Below are 15,568 nucleotides of genomic sequence, written 5' to 3' on the forward strand. Positions count from 1 at the left end.
GCAAACGATGCCTGTAGTTAGCAGCAAGGCCTAGGAAGGTGTTTCTACATGGGTCTCAAGGAAACTAGGACTTCTCCTATCTTTTTTTGTTTCAGTAGTTGCAAGGGAAGCTGGGAAATGCAGGATTTTAGCTGTGAGCACTGTTTCTCTGAATCAAAATCAAACTCTCATTAAAAAGAATAAAAGGGAAAATGGATATTGAGGGCTGTCATAGCTTCTCAGACCTGAGCCTCTGATTCTGTCACAAGCCAAAAGATGATATATTTTTTTTTTCAGCAAGCCCAGGTTCTTTAAATCTGAGGAAAACAACGGGTTAAAAAAGGCTATGATAAAGTTTTGGCTCAACTATGGCACAGAGAAGAGGCTGAGTCACTCTCAGATCAGTAATAGGGAGTCTGGCAAGATGGCGTGCCAGTTCAAGAATGGACTTGATGGCGGTCTCCTACTATTTTCTTTTTTTTTTTTATTTGGGTCACACCTGGCGATGCACAGGGGTTATTCCTGGCTCTGTGCTCAGGAATTACCCCTGGCGGTGGTCAGGGGACCATATGGGATGCTGGGAATCGAACCTGGGTCGGCCGCGTGCAAGGCAAATGCCTTACCCTCTGTGCTATGGCTCCAGCCCCCCGGTCTCCTAGTATTTTCAAGAACTGAAAGGTAAGTTTTGCCCAAACCTCATATTTCCGTATACCTCTGCTGTAGCCATTGAGGAAACGCTTTCTTCTTCTTGTCAAAAAGTAGACAGATGTCAGTTTGAAAAGGAAAGAAGCAGAGGGCCAGTGGCCACCTCTCCTCTAGGACCTAATTCACACGCCGGGAACATTTGATCCTCTGGGCTCTGAGGGAAGTTTAATTGAAATGCAAAAACCAAAGGTCAAAACCATGTAAAATTTAAAGGCCATTTTTACTATTTGACAAGGAACAAATTGTAACTTTATATTGCTTTTAGATGCAATTTTGTTCAGTGAAATTAGATTATGTTCAACTAAAGCACCTTCTTTAGAGCTTTTAGATTAAATATTAGAACTTATTAGAAGGACCCTGATTTCGTCAGTAAATACCAAGGAAAATATTTGGTGGGAAATGCAGCTGCCTAATTTGCATTAATACAAACGAGAACTATTAAGCTTAGTTGATTAGCATATTCATATGTACTGTAGTCCCGTGTATTTAAAGTAGATTCTGCTAGATTCTGATTACAAACTCGGTGTATGTAGAATGCCGTGAATCAGAGCCTGGGCAATAGAGTGTGCTGTTGACTGAGGGCGACCGTGCTGGTGGGAATTGGCTTTGAACAGTACAGAGATCTCAAGAGCTTTATCCCTATAACCTGGCACTGTGTAGAGCCAGCCCTTCTGTGGAAGGCTCTGAGAAGCAGATGAACTAAGAGATAGTAACGTAGGATAGAACCCAGTTCCTGGAGAGTGGAGAGTCAGGTGTGTGTGTGTGTGTGTGTGTGTGTGTGTGTGTGTGTTTGCTTTCTCTTCATTTATTCAAAGCGAATCCATCATGTGCCCACCATGTTCCAGGCACTGCTGTTCCTAGATAGTCCATTCCCACCCTGAGAACAGGTATATTTCCTCAGGGTACTGGGGGGAGTGAATTGTGATTTGCCAGGTCTGGGGATGATCTTCTGACTTTCATGTGAATTCTGTGACTTCCTCCTTCATGGCTGGGATGGCACTTTTGTAGGGAAGGTTTCCATCCCTAAGGGAGTCAAGTGTGGATGGAGACGGGATAGGCAGGGTAGATGCTGGATGTCTGCAGCCTCAGGGCTGCTCTTGCTCGCTTGGAACCCAGGTTTGGTCATCACAAGCCTTTTTTTGTGTGTCATTGTTTAAAAAATCCCATTATATTCTATTAGGACACACACACACAGACACACAGAGTTTGGCTCAATGGAAACAAAAAGAATATTAGAAGTCACTGATGTCAAGTGACCAAGTGCCCAGAGAGCAAGGAACCGTTCAAATCTGATTCTTTCCATCAATGTTCCTCAAACTTTTCCTGACTGTAGTCCCTTTTGAACTTGTTTCTGAACTTCCTGTGTCATCCAACCACCGGTCCTAAGTCTCATGCCTTAGGTCATCATTTATGTGATTTTTTTTTTCACCTGTGCCACTCTTGGAATACCTTGACAGTTCCCCAGGGGATGCGTATGTCCCCTGTTGAGAATTGGCACTTTAAAGGGTGAGCAGGATTCTAGATGCTTGTCTATGTGCTTGAGAACACAGAAATAGACTTTCCTGTTGGGCAGAGGAAAGATTGGGGGCAGTTGCAGGGCTAATGCTTTGAAGGTAGGTGTAGGAAATGGAGAGGGTGTTGTGGGCTCCAGGTACCTGATCTCTAGGCCAGAGTCTGAATCAGTCCTTTGCAAATTAGTTTGTTCCCTCCAAAATTTTGTCTCAATGGATTCGCCCTTTGTCCCTTTGTTAGTATCTCTTTGATTTATGAACTAATTTAGGTATGAATTAATTTTATTCCTGATAGATCTTTTAAGATCTCTACTCTTCCTCCCTACCCCATACTCAATAGCATAGTAAATAATCAAGGAACAACCATGCATACTTAATGAAAGAGAGACTGTAGATCTGCTGAGGACAATATTTGTGTCATAAATGATCTCCCCTTTTCCTTGACCCGGGTTTCCATTAGGCTTTGGAGAGTAGAAGTAGGCCAGGCCTTTAGGAGAGCAGGGATGGAGGCAGCTATGAGCAGCAGTCACGGATCTGGCTCTTTTTTCTCTCCTTCTGCCTGGGCTGTTCTCACAACAGAATGCGTTTTGGGATATTGTACCCCTAAGATGGGCACTTGGTGTTGCCTGTTTCCCAAAATGTATTTCTCCGAGTGTCCCAATTCCAAAGCTCCAATTTGAGGTGATATGACTGACCAGAGAGCATCTCATAGTTTGACAGGACTGATGCATATTGCTTACAGCTAAAGTCTCTGACATTAATACTGATAGTTACGTGCTTCTTGGGGAGGTCAGAATACAATAGAACATGGTGCTTTGTTGCCTGTACTCCTTTCCTGGTACGAGAACACTCGGTGCAGGGTAAGTAAAGTCAGGTGGGTGAGATGGGATGACATCAAATTAAGATTTGGTGATGTCAGGAGGGCAAAAAAGTAGCACATTACCCTCTCTCCTGAAGTCTTAGTCTATTTTTCCCCCCTGTGACCCAAAAAGTGGAATCCTGGAATTTGGGTGCCAGGAACAACTAACTGTAGACATTGTTTTGTTCTAAAACATGAGGCACTGCTGAGTTCTGCCATCTGCCTCAGAGGTGCAGTCCCGGAGAAGTCTTCTGAACTTCAGAGCATCGTGTGTGTGAGATACTGACAAAGGTGCCTGCAACTTATGTGGTTTCCACTGATCCAAACTGCTCTCTGTGCACGTTGTAACTCGAGGCAGCTGGTTTGGAAGTAGACACAGGAAGAGAAAGCTCCAGGTTGCAGCTCTTGTGCTTGGCTGTTCAGTTGTTCACGAACAAAGGAGCATTGAGCACATGTAAGGAACTGTCCTAGGTCCTGAAGTGGAAGCTGAGCAGGATAATTAGGGAGACTGGTTCAATCCCAAACAATAAGAGTGAATGTTTGTCTTCCCTAATATCCATATATTAAAAATTAACCCTAAATGTGGCCATATTTGCAAGTAGGTGGGGATTGGGGTGAGGACTGAGTCCTTATGAGTGGGCGGGGGGGTGTTTATCATAGAGACATTTGAGGGTTGGTTTGTTTCTTCACTGTGCAAGGTCAGAGCAGAAAGACAGCCATGCATGGATAGCAGAACAGATACTAGATACTGACTCTGCTGGTATCCTGACATTGGGCATGCCCACTCCCGGGAGACTGAGCCAGCAGGTCTATGGTATCATGCCAATAGCAGACCCTGCAGAGGAAGACATGATCTTTGATGTTGTCTTTACCCGTTCTGACAAATAGCTCCTGTGTGGCATCATCAGGACCATGGGGGGTTCCATCTAGATCTATATTTGCCATCACAGTCCCCAGGGCTAGAATGCATTGTTGAGAAGGTGGGTGAAGTCGGAGAAGAGAGTGATGGGTGGACCTAGGTCCCCCAATGTTTATATATTAGGGGGATCAGGAAGCTCCCAAGGAAGTCTGAGAAGGCAGAAGGGGAGGGAGGGAATCATGAAGCACAGAGCCCTAAAAGTCAGGTGAGCAAAAGCCACTCAGACTCTTTTCTTTTTTTTATTATTAATAGTTTATTTTTAATTAGTGAGTCAACATGAGGGTACAGTTACAGATTTATACATTTTTGTGCTCATGTTTCCCCCATACAAAGTTCGATAACCCATCCCTTCACCAGTGCCCATTCTCCAGCACCCGTAAACCCAACATCCCTCCCCCCCTCCCCAGTCCCGTCTCCCCCCACCCCACACTGCCACTATGGCAGGGTATTCCCTTTTGTTCTCTCTCTCTGATTAGGTGTTGTGGTTTGCAATAAAGGTGTTGAGTGGCCATTGTGTTCAGTGTCTAGTCTATATTCGGCCCACATCATCCTTCCCCCACATGACCTCCAACCACATTTTACTTGGTGTTCCCTTCTCTGAGTTGCCCAGAATGAGAGACCAGCCTCCAAGCCATGGAGACAACCTCCCACTCAGACTCTTTTCTAACCTTGCAGAACATTTTCCCCAGGGCAGCAGTTCAGAGTGGGATTTAACAGGTGGAGGAAGCCAAATGGGAGATGCTTTAGCTGGCCCTCTCCTGAGGGACTCAGAGCACTGGGTGTGTGTTGTATTCTCTGCCGAGTGAGGTGGGGGAGAAAGCCCCTGCTCTGTGCTCACCCACAGCAGTGAGGGAGAGAGCGCGTGTGAGCAGTGGGAGCCGAGACATCAGGAGAACGCACGCTGGGTAGCCACATCCTTGGGAATTAAGGAGCAGAGGGGAAAACACTGTCAGTGCCTCTGAGGGGGCCGAGAAACACAGGCAAAGCACAAAGACCAGGAACCTATAGACTGAGAGGCAGCTGAGGTCTGGACTAGAGAATCAGGTCTTGCTTTTGCGGCATCCTGTCTTGGCCTCCCCGAGCGTTTGTCCCTTTGTTTCTAAAATTGGCTGTATCCCTGCCTCGTCTGCGTTTCTGTAAGAGTTAAATGGGCTACATTATGCTAAGATCAATTTATGCAGACCTAGTTCATTATAACATTACCAGGCATTCATCTTCTTTGTCGGTGTAATTTTTGTTACTCTTTTCTTGTTTAAATTGAAACAGATGTGGGGTTTTGTTTTCTAGGGGGAAAAAACTGCAAGGAACAGGGGAAGTCATCTTTGGTTGGCGGGTGTTTAGGGAGTCTCAGGGGAGAAAAAAAGAGGGTGATTATAGCTCTAATACAGTCACTACCAGCGCGAGGATGACAGTGATGGCGAAGACGAGGATTCATCCTTACGCAGTTTTCTCACTGTCAACAAGCTCCCTACACATCTCCTCACTCTAGGGGAGCAGCTCTGATCTGCCTGGCGGAGCTGCTGCTGGAGGGATCCCTGGGCTTCCTGAACCAGCCTCGGCTCTATTGTTCCTCCTGCTCCAGTGGGACCCCTGCCTTCCTCGTCTCAGGACCTGGGGCAGCTGGCCATGGGAGGTGACAGGTCTGGCCGAGTAGATGTCCAGGGGGAAGGGTCAGAGCCTGTGAAGTGGGTGCATCCCACAGAGCATGGACCAGAGCGTGTGGACACTTCACAGCGGATGCCTTCACGTGGATGCCTCCAGGTCTGCTGTGCGTGGTCAGACCATGTCCAGATGAGGCGATTTAGGAGGGACGGCTCTGTGTCCTTGCCACCAGCTTACTCGAAATTCCTGTGGCCTCTGGCTGACACCAGCAGGGTTGTGAAGGAATCAGATAACCAAGCTAGGTTGGCCTGAGAAGGCTTCTGTGTGGGCACTGTCTGCCCAGAGGCCCAGCTCTGGGGGGTACAGAGGGGGAGATGGGGTGTTTCACAATGGGGACTTGGAAGTGGCTGCTGCTGGGCCCAGCCTCTGGCGTGGCAGAGACTTAAGGCCTGAAAGGGAAGGTCAGAGAAGTCAGCCATGTGACAATGGGGTTCCTGTGGTCTTAAGGGAAGGTCAGAGAAGTCAGACAGCTGACAATGGGCTCCTGGTGTTCACCCGCCTTGCTGATGGCAACCCGTGCGGTGTAGACGCCATGCAGTGTAGACAGGTGGGTGGAGATGTCTCGTGAGTGCAGGGTTTTGATTCTTCAACGGCCTCATGCTCTCGCTGAATAACCACCAGAACCTACTGCGTCCTTGTGTTTCGGGGACTGGCTTTTAACCCCTTTTAGAGCTGAGTTCCGCACGCCTCACCCACATGCACAGTGAACTCTGAGTCCAGTTCGGCTCTGCTTAGCTCCAGAAGCATCAGGCGTGCCTCCCCTGTCCGTCTGTCCCCTTCCTCAGGATGCCTCTGGGCAAGAGTCTGACTCTGGAAGCATCGGGGGTTTGTGACACTGAGGCTGAGGAGGTGAGAACCCACAGTGGCGGTCTGAGAGCCGGTGAGCAGGGAGTGGTCGCGGCACACCAGTGGCTACAACCCAGACATGGTCTCCCGTGGCCCCTGGCCTTCTCCACCGTTTGGCCGGGCGCCTCTGCCAGTGCCCGGGTCTGGATAAAGCCCAACAGGAAAAGAGACTGTTCACCTTCCCCAATGCGACCACCAGGGGGCAGTGGAGCACGCGCGCAGGCTGCCTGCCGCTACAGGACCAGGAGAGGTTGGCAGAAGCTTCTGCAGGCAGAGCTCAGGCCCCTGTGACCTGAGGGTCAGAAACCATCCCCCGCGCCCTGCCCACTCCCAGAGAACAGGAGAACTGTGCTTTGGCTTCCAATCAACCACGGTTTTCTTTTTTTCCTCCCACAGAATCCGCCCAACCTAAATAGCCTCGTCAACATTTTGTTCTGGACCACTACCTGTAAGCCCAGCAAGGCTTTGCAACGTCACCGAAGGCACACAGTCGTGAAAGAGGTCCATCACTGGACTTCCCGCGGGAACTGGACCCCACGGTGGCCACGATGCCATGGTGACTAGTGCAGTGCTCCTCGGGAGGCAGCTGTCCTGTCCCTGCTCAGGCAGGTGTGAATTAAACCCTTACCCTGGTCTTACTGGGATGCCTTCATGTCAACAAGAAGCGTCTCCAGGCGTTTCTGAAAACAGGCTGAGTGGGGGCCCAGCGCTTCCTGGGAACGGAGCTGAGCTGAATACAAAGAAAAAGAAGTTCTTCTCCTGTATCTGCCATCAGCCCCCCTTCCCAAACGGTCACCCCGCTCCCTCCACCCCCAGGAACCACAGCTCACTTCTGAAATCCTCCTCGAGCTGGGATTTGTCTTCATTGTTCTGGGCTTTCCCATCTCTCCCCCTGACAGACTGACACGGAGCTGACCTTTACCACCAAGTGACAACACTTAATCTGATTAAAAAATCAATTCTAGTGGGATTAAGATAGAAAGTGGCCCCGACCACTGGCCAATCCCAGGTATCATGGGAATTTAAAGCAGGGCTTTCTGGACAGAGAATCAGAGTCTCCTGTTTTTAATCCAGAAATGCTGGATTAAACCCAATACTAACATCAGGTGAGATTTCAGGGAAGAGTCGAGAGGTGCATTTTGAAAGACCTTCTGCTCTGGGGTCAGGTTTGAAGGTGTTTTACCTGTACTGTGGAGTTTATTGATGTGTTAGGTCTTGCTTTGCTGGGAAAAAATCATTACTTTTTATTCATTATAGAGAGGATATAATGACCACGTGTTAAAAATGTATATACATAAATACATATGGAAGATCCATTATGTAGATAAACAGAAAAAGTAAGGCAACAATTGTTGCAGTTAGCTGGGTTAAAATACCAGGTGATGGCTGTCCAGACACTTCTACAAATAGATATTTTCTCTGGAAATGATGGTCAATTCTTAGACTTTCCTGAGTCTACTATGTGCCAGATATAGGGTTGTGTGATTCCATGCATTCTTTCATCACATGCTTACAAAGTGCATGGGAAGGAGGTAAAAGTTTTAAGACACTATAGAGGATTGAAGTACTGGTCCTGGGTTAGTTCTGTGTATCAGACCAGGAAGTCAGCTCAGACTTCTCTTACTCCAGGGACCAGGATCCCAATCTGATACTTCAACATATGTGGGCCTATGTATCCACAGTTAGGTCTCATATATTTCTCCTCCCTGCCACAAAACTTGCATGTACATACAACATACACTCAATAAGCACATCACACAAATGCAGATATACCACAGATACACAGAAGTCATATACAACATAGACACACATGAAAGTTACACTGAGACATGACAGACACATAGACAACTCACACAGATGCACTACACATACATAACTCACGCATGTGCACACTGCAGATTAGCACAGAAGACACATCTATCCACCACATGTGTGCTTAGAGCACTCATATTGCTGCACACCACACACAGACACACGCATTGATACACAGACAAGTACATAAAAACAGCCACTTTGGAAACCTTTATTTTTTAAGTTCTTTGAAAAAACTGAACAGCCAAATACAAAAGAATAGATGACTACCTAACACCATAAAGAATGAACTAAAATGGATTCATGACTTATGTGTAAAACAGGAAACCATAAAACAAACAGAAGAAAACATAGACAATATGTTAGTTTACACTGTTCTCACATCATGTTTGGGGACTTGACATCAATGGCAAGAGAAACAAAAACAAAAATTAAAAACAAAATCTCTGCAAAAATGTACTACGTAAAACAAAAACATTCTGTAAAGTGAAAGAAACTAGCATCAAAACAAAAATTGAATTCCATTCTATTGAATGGAAGAAGATATTTGTACATCATATGTTTAATGAGGGGTTAATATACAAAATAAAATATTTATAAAAATCAACAACATTAAAACCAGCAACCCAATTTGAGAGTATAGAAGATCTGAATAGACACTTCTTCAAAGAAAACATACAGATGGCCAGTAGGCACATGAAAAAAGTTATCATTAATTTTATTAGGGGAATGCAAAACAAAACAACAGTGAGATATTTTTCACGTGAATGAGAATGGCTAGGACCTCTTTGACTATCTTTCTTCCTATTTATCTACTGAGAGAGGGAGATAAGAGAGAAGAGAAAATGAGAGATAGAACCTTTCCTACATTATTGGTTATGAGTACAAATTGGTGCAGTGGTGAAGGAAATCAGTAGAATAATTCCTTAAAAATCTAAAAACAGTAATTCTAGTTGATCCAGTTAGTCCACTTATGGCTAATTATTCACATGTTTTTCAGCTTTATCTGCAAAAATCTAACAACTGAAAATAGCCTAAGTGCCTGTCGACAAAGAGAGAAAAAAGATTATATATATGTATAGAGTGGAATACTATTCACCTATAAAATAGTTGAAAATTTATCATTTGCAATAATGAATGGACCTCAGATATTGTGCTTTTCATAGAACATGACAGACAGAAAGACTAACACTGTATGATTTCAATTATGTGGTAGGGAGACAAAACAAATGGTCTAAATAATGCAAGATGATAAAATCTATTAGTGGTTTTCAGAAGGAAAGGAAAAGGGTGCTGGGTAAATCAAGTAAAAAGGAGATGATTGAATGATAGAGCAGAATTTATAGTGTTGAATCGACATAGCATTTGCACATGCTGATTTTCAGCTGTGCACACCTGAAACATTATAAAATATTATTTTCAATGCTACTTCAAATAAAAAACCTTAATTATCTTTCAGAATAAACCTAAGGCTTTATAAAACCAAAATAAATTTAATGTGTTCAAAGATTATATTCTTTAAAACCCGGGTAGTATTCTGTTGTATAGATATATCATAATGCATTTGATCTAATATGATTGATGGCTATGTAAGTTTATGAAAATTATTTGAAATAAAATAAAATGACAAGAACTGAAAGTTATTGGGTTTTCATTTGTGTCAAATTATAGGCATTATATCACCTAATCTTCGTAACCATCTTGTGTGTAACTCTATTTTTCAGTTGCAAGCACAAAGGTGCAAAGAATTTTCGAGTTTCTAAATGATGGCATCAGGAACCTAAGCTAGAAAATCTATCTCCAGCCTTACTTTCAAAACAAGTTGACTTTGGGCTGGAGCAATAGCACAGCGGGTAGGGTGTTTGCCTTGCATGCAGCTTACCTGGGTTCGAATCCCAGCATCCCATTTGGTCCCCCGAGCACTGCCAGGAGTAATTCTTGAGTGCATGAGCCAGAAGTAACTCCTGTGCATTGCTGGGTGTGACCCAAAAACAAACAAATCAGAACAAGTTGACTTTCAGTGAACATCAGTATTTATTCATGTCCCTGTTGGAAAAATTATTAGCTTTTAAAATCCAGGATTATACACATTCTCTGTTTCATGCACACTGTTGGAATGTACGGAGAAATGTACAGAGGAAGTCCCCCAACTCTCCAATAAGTTCATATGTGGCTGCTATATTTCCCTTTCATTTTGTCAGGAGTAGAGATTATTAGCTGTGCCTATTGATTAGGTTAAAGGTTATATCTAAATAGAAGAGAAGGGACCAGAGAGATAGTTGGGGTGTTAGCGCTCTAGCCTTGCATGTGGCTGATTCCGGCTAATTCCTTTGTGATCCCTGGCACCACACAATCCCTAGAACACACCAGGAGTGATTTCCATGCGCAGAAACAAGAGCAACCTCCAAGCACTAACATGTGTGGCCCAAACTTTCCCAAGTCCTCCCAAATCATTAGATGAATTCTTTTAGTAAATCAGACATCCTAGTGTGTGTGTATATGTGTGTGCATGTGCGTGTGTGTTTTGGCTTGTGTATGCTTTTAGGGAGGGATCCCAAACTGTGATCAGGAGGTCTAGGGACCCCCACCAGTGATTTTCAGTTAACCAGGCTGGAAATTCAGTGCAAGGGCCCAAGAAGGTGATGCCTCTTGGTCCCTGCAGTGCTGGGGAAGCCCCAGCAATACTTGGGGGGTCTCCAGGGATGCACCCAGAAATGCTGAGGAATCAAACCCATCTTGCGTACATGCTGGTACATTCTCCAAAGGAATCAAAGATCCGAGAAGGTTGATGGGAAAATCCTGGTGACTCTGAAAGATGAGCAGATTTGGATGAACAGGAGATAATTTTCTCGAGGGCAGGCCTAGTGAATGAAATTAGCCAATGTTTGGACCTCGAACCTGTTGAGTTATTTACTAAAGCTCTTGAATTGTTTGTGACAGTGATACTCTGTCTCTGTGTTTGGAGATTTCACCTCCTGGAGGCATTGGCATGGTATAGCTTTGGGAGATGGAGGAGAGTGTGTGTGTGTGTTTGGAGGGTGTGTGACTGTAGATGTTCTACCGGGGCCTTGGAGCATAATATAGGGCCCCCTCAGAAGAGTATTTGGCGGTGATTTTGCACTTCATGTGTGTGAATAGTTTATCCTTGGCTGCTCTTCAGGCTTCCCAAGCAAAGCTGCTCCCACTGGTGCCAATTGCTTTTGCCCTCCAGGCTGAACTGGTTGCTAAGAGAGGATTCCATCATGCAATGAGTTTTAGACCTGGATCTCACACAGGTAACTGCCTGTTTCCTAACAAATGGTACGTCTCTGGGTTCGTGTTTTATTGGATCATGATAGAACGGTGTGAGCAGCTCTGGGTGTAAGTGTGGGGTCTGTGTCATAATCCTGGCCTGCTCCTTGCCTCCTCATCAAAAACTGCCAGCGCACCAGGCCTGCCCCGTCTCCATCAGCACCTGCCAACCTCTTTAGTCCAGCTCAGCGCCCCTAGAGCTGGGCAATGCCAGGCCGATCCCGGAGTTCACTCAGCTGTTGCAGATTTGACACATGATCAGAGCGGCAGCTCTTCTGTTCTTGAATTCTACCTGTCCTTGCCTGAGAGATTAGATTCCCAGCTTCTACTGTATATTTACTTTTAAGTGGGTTTCTTTGGTCTCTGAAAGTAAGAAAAGAGTAGAGAAGGAATGCTCCTTCCTTAGTCTGCCGGGCTGGAAGATTTTCAGTTCCATAGGCAGACTTTATTCCAAGAGCCGGACCCCCAGAAAAGAAGCTGGATTGCAGTCAAGAGAAAAAGCACAGGGTCCTTTGCCAGGTGTCTATAAAAGTCCACCAGGGCCTAAAAAAAAAAAAAAAAGACAGTGATGGGATTCCTTAAGAAAAGTTGACTTTCATTTTTCCTGGGACTTGTTTTGTGAGGAGCTTTGTGGCCTTTTGTTCCTGGAGGGAGGTTTTCCCTTGTCTAACCTGGGTCCTAAGAAGAACAATGAGTTGAAGGGGAACCCGCTCCTCTATACCATGTGCAGTGCACGTCTGTACCCCAGGAGTGTCCACAAAGTACAGAATCATATACTTGGCACAGACCACAGACTCTCTGTCCACTCACTTGACTGCTATTCCTAATGCATTTTATGTTCTTTGTCTGACTTTATCATATGTTTTAGTTTTTGCTTTAGACGATGATCTTTTTGATCTATTAAAATAAGAAGAAAATTTACCACTGTTTGCTCCACTTCCATCCTTTTTCATTTTATTTCGTGTAGATCACTATTTTTGTGTGTTGTCATGACCTTTCTGTCTTTAAAACTTGGATATTTGGGGCTGGAGTGATAGGACCGTTGGTAGGGTGCTTGCCTTGCATGCAGCTGACCTGGGTTGGATCCCTGATGTCCCATATGGTCCCCTGAGTCTCAAGGAGGATTCCTGAGTGCAGAGCCAGGAGTAATCCCCAAGCACCGTCAGGTGTGCCCACCTCAAACAAACAATCAAACAAAACTTACCTGGCTACTTCTTGTAATACAGATTTTTTGCAGACAGTGAGTTCTCTCACTTTTTTTTCTTAGAAAATATTTACTTCTCATTCATTTGGAAAAACATTTCATTATATAGCAAAATGGAATTTTTTCTTTCAGTGTTTTAATATATCATTTTTTCCTGGTTCACATGGTTTCCAGTGAAAAGTTATCTTTTTTCCTCTGTAGGAAAAATGCCATTTTTCTCTGGTTGTCCTTGAGATGTTTCCTGGATTTTGGTTTTGAGTGCTTTTAGCCTGGCATGCCTCATTTCATTTTATTTTCTGGTATCATAACTATCATTAATTTTGGAAAATTATCGAACTTAATTTTTTCAACTTCTATTCTCTTTTGCTTTATACCAAGACACCAATTATATACACAATATACTTTTTAATAGTGTCCTATACATTTTGTGTGCTTTTCTCCTTTTATTACATTTTATTCTCTTTCTGTTTTAGGTTGGTTAATTTCTATTATCCTGTCTTCAAGTTCAGTTCATTGATTCTTTCCTCAGTTGAGTCAAGTCTACTGATGCACATTTGAAAAGACTTTATTTATGTTTGTTACTGTCTTTACATTTCTAAAATTTACATTTTTCCATTCTACGGTTTCCATTACTTTGATAAAATTGCCCATTTGGCATTACATGCTATTTTCAAAAGCATTTAACACATTAATTATAGTTATTTGCCTCTCTGGTAATTCCCACATCTGTGTCAGATGTTTATCTGGCTCTGTTGATTACATTCTCCTGACAGACAATTCCCCCTACCCTTTGCTTTTCTTTTTATGCCATAAAAGTTTTTTTATTGAAAGACGTATCTTATATAGGGCACTTACAGCAGAGGCTAAAAGTCTATACTTGAGGCAGACATGCTATTCCTTCTTTGAGGGCATTTACATAAATCCTAATTTAAAAAGTTAGTCATTGAACTAGACTTAAGATTCCTGCTGCAACAGTTACCTTCAATACATCACAAGCTTCAAATTCCTTAAGCAGTGCTGTGTCTTGAGGCTGTGTTTTGGTTTGCCAGATAATTTTTTTTCACTGTCTATTCTGCAATCAGGATTAGGTCCCGTTATGCTATGCTTTATAGAGATCGTTTTCTTTTCATGTTTTTTTTTTACCCTCTACCCTCAACATTCTGCTTAGTTATATCAAATTTTATTATGCTATATACTGTATTGTGTGTCACAAACATTGTATTTTTTTTTATAAATTGAAGGTCTATAGAAGCCCTACATTGAGCAATTAATTCTATTGGTGTTAAATTTCCAAAGCTTGTTCTCATTTTGTGTCTCTGCTTTGTTTAATTAAGGTATGTATGTCAATTGAATGGACAAATGCTATTGCACATGTAACACTAAAATTATATGACTTATTATTATTATTGTTGTTGGGTTTGGGGCCATATCTGACAGTGCTCAGGACTTACTTCTGATTCTATAGTCAAAGATCACTCCTGGAAGTACTTGGGGACCATTCACGGTGCCAGAAATTGAAGGCAAATGCCTTACCTGCTGTATGACCTCTCTGGCCCCAAACATAACTTTTATAAGCATTGGTAATAAAAATTTGTGTAAGTCACTTTACTGCGATGTTCATTTTATACCAGTGTTCTTCTGGAACCCACAGTATTTCCAGGTTATGGTCTTCATTTGCTACTTGGTCATTTTTTGCTTGTGGTGGGGAGCAGCTGTTACCCATGTACTGTAAACTAAGAGTTAGTGGTATACAGCTATGTGTCTCTGGGCTTTAAGGCTGGGGTCTTCTCTGTGCTTTTGCCTCAGAAAAGGCTAATTGTAAAATCAGTTCACATCATTGCTCTTATCACTCTCCACTTAACAACTGTCATCCTTCCCCAGATGCAAGAGGCTCTCACTATGACCTAAATGCAATGGTGTGTGTTGCCTTTGCCCAGCAGATTACAACTCAGATTTGCATGACAATGGGTGATTCTTTTTTTTTCTTTTTTAGTGAGTCAAAGTGAGGGTACAGTTACAGATTCACACCTTTTCGTGCTTGTTTTTCCTTCATGCAATGTTCGAGAGCCCACCCCTCCACCAGTGTTCATTCTCCACCACCAATGAACCCAGTATCCCTCCCACCCCCCCCCCCCGATCCCACCCCCCCATCCCACCCTGCCTCTGTGGTGGGGCATTCCAATTTCTTCTCTCTTTCTCCTTTTGGGTGTTGTGGTTTGCAGTAGGGGCACTGAGTGGCCATCGTGTTCAGACTCTAGTCTACTTTCAACATGCATCTCCCTCCCCGCGCAGGACCTCCAATCACATTTTACTTGTTTTTCCCTTCTCTATCTGGAATGACTTTCCCCCAGCGTGTGAGGCCAGTTTCCAAGCTATGGAGTCAACCTCCTGGTATTATATATTACTATTCTTGGGTATTAGTCTCCTACTCTGTTGTTTTATATTCCACAGATGAGTGCAATCTTTCTATGTCTGTCCCTTTCTTTCTGGCTCATTTCACTTAGCATGATACTTTCCATGTTGATCCACTTATATGCAAAGTTCATGACTTCATCTTTTCTAACAGCTGCATAGTATTCCATTGTATAGATATACCAAGGTTTCTTTAACCAGTCATCTGTTCTCGGGCACTCGGGTTTTTTCCAGGTTCTGGCTATTGTAAACAGTGCCGCGATAAACATATAAGTGCAGATGTCATTTCGACTATACTTTTTTGTTTCTCCAGGATATATTCCCAGAAGTGGTATTGCTGGATTAAATGGAAGCTCAATTTCTAATTT

The sequence above is a fragment of the Sorex araneus genome, chromosome 2 (genome assembly GCF_027595985.1).
Source record: "Sorex araneus isolate mSorAra2 chromosome 2, mSorAra2.pri, whole genome shotgun sequence".
Taxonomy (NCBI): domain Eukaryota; kingdom Metazoa; phylum Chordata; class Mammalia; order Eulipotyphla; family Soricidae; genus Sorex; species Sorex araneus.